Here is a 7,500-nt window from a genome sequence, read left to right on the forward strand (position 1 = left end):
CATTAATTATTTTCCCTCTTCATATTGTTCCATCTGGGCCTTTATTCCATAATATAATTTCTGTTTCAATATCCCCATTTTTATAAGACGAAGTTTATTCTACAGCAGCCTGTTATTTACCACACAGGAAATGTAGAAATTTCGTGAATGACTCACTTTTTTGTTGCAAACAACGGTAGGAATAATACTTTTTAAAAATAATTGTGGTGCTCACATTTCAGGAATTTACCAAGCATATTTTCTGGGAAAGTGTTACCTTAACAGGTCTCTATTTTTACAAAGCATGATTTTCTGCTCTCTCTCCCTCCGTTTATCTATCTCTCACAGTGCTTTCTCTCTCTCTCTCTGTTTATCTATCTCTCACAGTGCTCTCTCTCTCTCTGTTTATCTATCTTTCCCAGTGCTCTGTCTGTCTCTCTCTGTTTATCTATCTCTCTTTATTTATATCTCACAGCGCTCTCTCTCTCTCTCTCTCTCTCTCTCTCTCTCTCTCTCTCTCTCTCTCTCTCTCTCTCTCTCTCTCTCTCTCTCTCTCTCTCTCTCTCTCTGGTCTCTCTCTCTCTCTCTCTCACTCTCTATGTGTGTGTGCGTGTGTGCATGCTCTCCCAAGGTCTATAATAAGTACTTATATAGATCTTGCTCGCCCCCCCCCTCTCTCCTTCATCTGTCAAAGTACTTTCTCTTTCTCTCTCTCTCTTTCTTTTTCTATGTATCTCACAGTACCCCCCCCCCCCCTCTCTTAGGGCTCTTCCCCGCCCCTTCCCCTCTCACAGTGATCTCTCTTTCTCTCTCTCCTCTCTTGATCTATCAGAGTGCTCCCTCTTTCTCTCTCTCTCACAGTGATCTCCCTGCCTCCTCCCCCTCTCTCTCTAACTCACGCTCTTACTAAATGGCGTCCCACCCAGGCGACTTCTTCAGTACAATTCTACCGTTTTAACTTGTAGCACTTCTTTGAAATGGCACATATCTCAAAATTATATGACACACAAATACACGTGCATATTCATCATTCATAACATAATGCAACAAATGCTTAGGTTAAATACACCGCTAATTTCATTTTATAGAGAAGATCGTCTAATTGGAGGAATTATTAATGTTGGGATTTGGTAATCTTAGAGACCCGGGTTCGAATTTTTTCCATGCCAAGTCTGGAATCACACGTAGGCCCATTTTTGAGTTAGATTTTTTTTCTTCTTTGTTTTAATTGTATTCATTCATCCTTTTGTTTCTGAATTATACATGAAATGCATCATAAACAGATAATGTAATAATGTGAAATGCTGAAATATATAAAGAAAGTTGTAAATTCAAATACTCAAGGTGAGTAGTTCTTTGATTATTGTTTTTCCAATATGCAGTTTATCTTTTAATATGATAAATTCCATCACTACATTAAAATTTTGATTTGTTAATGCAAACTGCAACAGGAATAATATTTTTGAACATGAACTACCATTTAAGACTATTAAGCATATAGGTATAAAACTTTTCATTATATGAATATTCTATCAAAATAAGCTTAAATGTTTTTCGTGTTATTTTCCGTTCTTTTCCATATTTTAAATGTCTTTGAATTGTTTTCATATTACTCACGTACGTTTATAAAAAAAAATAATAATCATAAATAGTGCTAATCTACCTGTAATAACGTAGAAGCCTATACAATTTGAGTACAGGCTGACAAGAATGATGTCATAATGCAGTCAAGATGTGAATCAAGGTTCCTATTATTGCGTCAATACTTTCATTTCTTTCATTAATGCTTCACTCCCTTTATCCTTGCACATTAAACCGATGCATGAGTATGCTTATATAATGAAAATATCCATGGTGATCCATATTATGAATTTGATCGCAAAATTATAATTCAAGAAATATACAGAACTTGGTTTTCTGCTCGCTATCTCACTCTCTCTCTCTCTCTCTCTCTCTCTCTCTCTCTCTCTCTCTCTCTCTCTCTCTCTCTCTCTCTCTCTCTCTCTCTCTCTCTCTCACTCTCTCTCTCTCTCTCTCTCTCTCTCTCTCTCTCTCTCTCTCTCTCTCTCTCTCTCTCTCTCTCTCTCTCTCTCTCTCTCTCTCTCTGGCGTTTTGACTACGCGATTTCATTGGTACAGTTCTACAGCTTTAAATTGTGGCATAGAACTGGCATATCTGTGTAAAAAATGTATCAGATAAAAACCGTCATTTCCGTCGTCATGACATTTTTACGACATGAATCGAGGGGGCGGGGCTGTGCTTTGGGTACTGAGTATTCAAACCGTTTTGTGGTAAGAGTGAACGAACAGCCATGAGAATAGTTATAAAGCATGTAGAATTTAATACAGAACAGTAAAGTCATACCATAATGTAGATGTAATTCGTATAGAGCAGTAATGATGATATCTTCAAATTTAAAAGCTCGAAAGAACTGATGTTATTGGTGTTGCTTACTCGACGTCACCATTTTTTTCATACAATCCATAGCTATAATTGCAATTTAAAAATAATTTTAGCTTGCATTTCATATCAGCTGCGATTTTTTAATATGTAAAAACCCAAATTAAGATAAAAAAAAAAATAATAATAATCCCTAGGGGTGGTAGTATTCGCCAGGCAGCAGTCATGTAGCCCTCACCCCTTTTAGCAGATTGGGTATAAGGAGCAGGTTCACCAGAGAGCCTCGATTCCCTCTTTAACAGGAGAACTCGACATCCCAGAGGAAGAGTCAAGAATAGGGCTAGGGAACTAATGCAAGCCTCCATTGACTGCTACTTCAGTAACGGGAATAGGGCTAGACCCCTGTCAAGGATCTCCACTGATCTAACATAAGGATGGGGGTAGATTCGTAATCCGTTGGCATTGGGCTGACATTGGCATAGGTAGGCATATAGTCTTCTACGTTGACATAGCAATAAACTATCAATCAATTACTTCACGTTTCACGCAAGGTATAGAATCAAATAACGCATATGAGCCTAAAACACCCTAGAGAAGAGGGTAGAGCGGCTACAACTACTATACCAACTTGAAATGAAAGTGATAAGAGTGAATGATGCTCCCGACGATTACAATGACATTACAGAAGCAGAAGAATGTAATATATATATATATATATATATATATATATATATATATATATATATAAACACACACACACACACACACACACACACACACACACACACACACACACACACACACGCACACACACACACACACACACACACACACATATATATATATATATATATATATATATATATATATATATGTATATGTATATGTATATATTCGGAAATTTGACAAACTCTGAGCGTATTTTCTCTCTTTTGGCGCAAGCGGCGCCAAAATAAAGTGAGAAGAATGTACACAAAGTTTGGAAAATAAGCCGTTACTTTCTTTCAAAATGACCGGTAGACAATAAAAATCATAATGGTCTCAAAAATGTTCCAGATCATGATATTCACTGCCTATTTTTTGCATATCTTTTGCAAATTGAGGTAGGGTTTTAGAAGTTCACCTAAGTTTGAGTGCCTTTTTTCTCTGAATACTGTGCACAGTAATGATAATTTGTGAATACTGGAACATAAAAACAAAAAAATAACAATATTAATAACAGAAAATGGAAAAATGGTGAAGAAACTTGGCAATGGCTTCAGGGCCGCTCATCCAATTACACTATAGTGATAGTAGGTAGTAGTATTTAAAGTAGTCGTAGATGCAATTATTAAAAGATTTGCTACTATTATTACTACCACTACTACTAAAAAAAAACATGGTAATATTTTTCTTTCTTTTAAACTACCTCCATTCCTGATGGAACTGATATGTGAAGAGACAAGTTCTGTCTTTCACAGCTGAATCTTAATATATATATATATATATATATATATATATATATATATATATATATATGACTGCCGCGATGGTCCAGAAGTTAGAGCACTGGACTGCAACCCACGTAGTCCTGAGTTCAATTCCCGTCGTGTTAATCGCAAAAATACCTGCGGTCTGACTGCTGGCTCTAGCCCGAGAAAACGACATATCGCCTTGGGAAGTCAAACGCAGGTGTCGTAGGAGAAGTCACCGCCGTGGCACAAGTGTTAGCGCTCTGAGTCGCGATTGACTAGGAAAGGCATCCAATCAGGCAAAGGTGACACTGCCAAATAACCTCTCAATAGTGAATTGAGAGAGGCCAATGTTCTGCAGTGGAATGAATGGTTGTTAAAAAAAAAAAAAAAAAGAAAAAAAAAAGATATATATATATATATATATATATATATATATATATATAGAGAGAGAGAGAGAGAGAGAGAGAGAGAGAGAGAGAGAGAGATACATATTTATGCATATGTATATATATATATATATATATATATATATATATATATATATGTGTGTGTGTGTGTGTGTGTGTGTGTGTGTGTGTGTGTGTGTGTGTGTCGTGATAGACATGGAACTCAAGAAGACAGCAGAGAGGTAATTGAAAAGAATCAAATAAACAGAGTATAGCCTGTGTAGCAGATCACCTCGAGAGACGGACCGAGTAAGACGTGGACCATATTGAATATGGCATCTATAGTGTTATACTTCGTGGTAAAGGTGCCATGCCAGTATAAATAATTAGTGATGACTGGATTGAAAAGTTTGTTCTCCAACAAACCTTAAGTGTTAATTTAAATTTAGACTTTTGTATATACTTTAACTACTTAAACAAAATTGAAAATAGCTAAATTAAAGGGCTTTTATTTTTTTTCTCCTTAATACTGATATGATATTTAAAAGATGGAGTGATACAGCTAGCAATTTCATTCATTGATATAGTTTAATGATTAATAATACGGTCTTTAAGGTATAAGGCCGATGTGTGTGTGTGTGTGTGTGTGTTTGTGTGTGTGTGTGTGTGTGTGTGTGTGTGTGTGTGTGTGTGTGTGTGTGTGTGTGTGTGTGTGTGTGTGTGTTTGTGTGTGTGTGTGTGTGTGTTTGTGTGTATGTTTGTGTGTGTTTGTGTGTGTGTGTACGTATGTGCGCATGTATGTGTGTATGTTTATACATACATATATATTTACCTATCCACAACATATTTTATTAGTCTGTTTATCTATGGTAGAACCCACAATGCGCAAACCAGATTTACTGAAAAATAAGACAGCAGTTTCGAAAGTTTTGAATTTCATATTCAGGTTTGTTTGTCTATGTAGAACTACTTGTACGCACGTATCCACTCACACACGGTCACGCACGCACATAAATCATTGGAGCTAACGCTTACGATGACGCATAACCACTTCCACCCTTCGCAGTCAGCCACGAGGGTCCTTCATGGCGAGAAGACCGGCAAGCTCTCGGCCCATCTCTAACCTTGCGACAAGTCTGTTCAATCTCCCGAAGCCACGACTTCCTGGGACGTCCCACGGGCCACCTTCACCCAGAGTTGTCTCGGGAAGAGATTGCTTGATGGGCAAGATCATCCACAGGGAAGCGAACTAGGTCACTGTAAAGTCTGAGTTGGTGGCCCCGGATTGTGCAAATAATAGGTCCTGTGCCGGTCTCACGTTCTAACCGTTGGTTGGACACATGGTCCTGCCAACTATATCCCCTGATCCGACACAAGGACCTGTTACAAAAGGCATCAACACAAGGACTCCCAGGCATGGGATGGCGTTCATAAAGCAAAACTGACACTTTGCCTTGAAGGCACGTAGTTTGCTTCGCTACTAAATTGACAAGGGAGACTCTTAGCAATCACCCACCACACCTTACAGCACTTTCAATACAGGCTTGCTAATAATCCGATTCTCCTTCTCGGAATTCCCCTAAGCCTCAGGATCTCCGAGTCGAATGCCTTCTTGAGGACGATGTAGTCTGCAAGCAGCCCACGACCAAACTCACAACGGCGCTCTACAATGACCCGGGGTGCTAGGGTACGTTATGGACTTGCCAGGAGTGAATCCAGATTACCCCGGTATGCTGAGTAGTGTGGTGCCACGGTAGTTGCTGCAATTACATCGATTCCCTTTCCCCTTCCAGAGAGGGTTGGCCACGCCCCTCAACAGGTTCAGGGGATAGGACAGCATGCAAATCCCGTGCCATAAATTCAACTCCAACATTTAGCAGTTCAGGCAGGGATACCACAAATGCCCTATACTTATCACCATTCGGTTTAGAGTCAGGGTAGTAGGTTACTCGATGATGGTTGGTTCCGGCACATTCGTTTTCGACCCCCATCATGATCTGAGATGATCTACCCATCTGATCAAGATAGATAGATAGATAGATAGATAGATAGATAGATAGATAGATAGATAGATAGATAGATAGATAGATAGATAGATAGATAGATAGATAGATAGATAGATAGATAGATAGATAGATAGATAGATAGATAGATAGATAGATAGATAGATAGATAGATAGATAGATAGATAGATAGATAGATAGATAGATAGATAGATAGATAGATAGATAGATAGATAGATAGATAGATAGATAGATAGATAGATAGATAGATAGATAGATAGATAGATAGATAGATAGATAGATAGATAGATAGATAGATAGATAGATAGATAGATAGATAGATAGATAGATAGATAGATAGATAGATAGATAGATAGATAGATAGATAGATAGATAGATAGATAGATAGATAGATAGATAGATAGATAGATAGATAGATAGATAGATAGATAGATAGATAGATAGATAGATAGATAGATAGATAGATAGATAGATAGATAGATAGATAGATAGATAGATAGATAGATAGATAGATAGATAGATAGATAGATAGATAGATAGATAGATAGATAGATAGATAGATAGATAGATAGATAGATAGATAGATAGATAGATAGATAGATAGATAGATAGATAGATAGATAGATAGATAGATAGATAGATAGATAGATAGATAGATAGATAGATAGATAGATAGATAGATAGATAGATAGATAGATAGATAGATAGATAGATAGATAGATAGATAGATAGATAGATAGATAGATAGATAGATAGATAGATAGATAGATAGATAGATAGATAGATAGATAGATAGATAGATAGATAGATAGATAGATAGATAGATAGATAGATAGATAGATAGATAGATAGATAGATAGATAGATAGATAGATAGATAGATAGATAGATAGATAGATAGATAGATAGATAGATAGATAGATAGATAGATAGATAGATAGATAGATAGATAGATAGATAGATAGATAGATAGATAGATAGATAGATAGATAGATAGATAGATAGATAGATAGATAGATAGATAGATAGATAGATAGATAGATAGATAGATAGATAGATAGATAGATAGATAGATAGATAGATAGATAGATAGATAGATAGATAGATAGATAGATAGATAGATAGATAGATAGATAGATAGATAGATAGATAGATAGATAGATAGATAGATAGATAGATAGATAGATAGATAGATAGATAGATAGATAGATAGATAGATAGATAGATAGATAGATAGATAGATAGATAGATAGATAGA

This window comes from Penaeus chinensis, chromosome 20 (assembly GCF_019202785.1).
Source record: "Penaeus chinensis breed Huanghai No. 1 chromosome 20, ASM1920278v2, whole genome shotgun sequence".
Taxonomy (NCBI): Eukaryota; Metazoa; Arthropoda; class Malacostraca; order Decapoda; family Penaeidae; genus Penaeus; species Penaeus chinensis.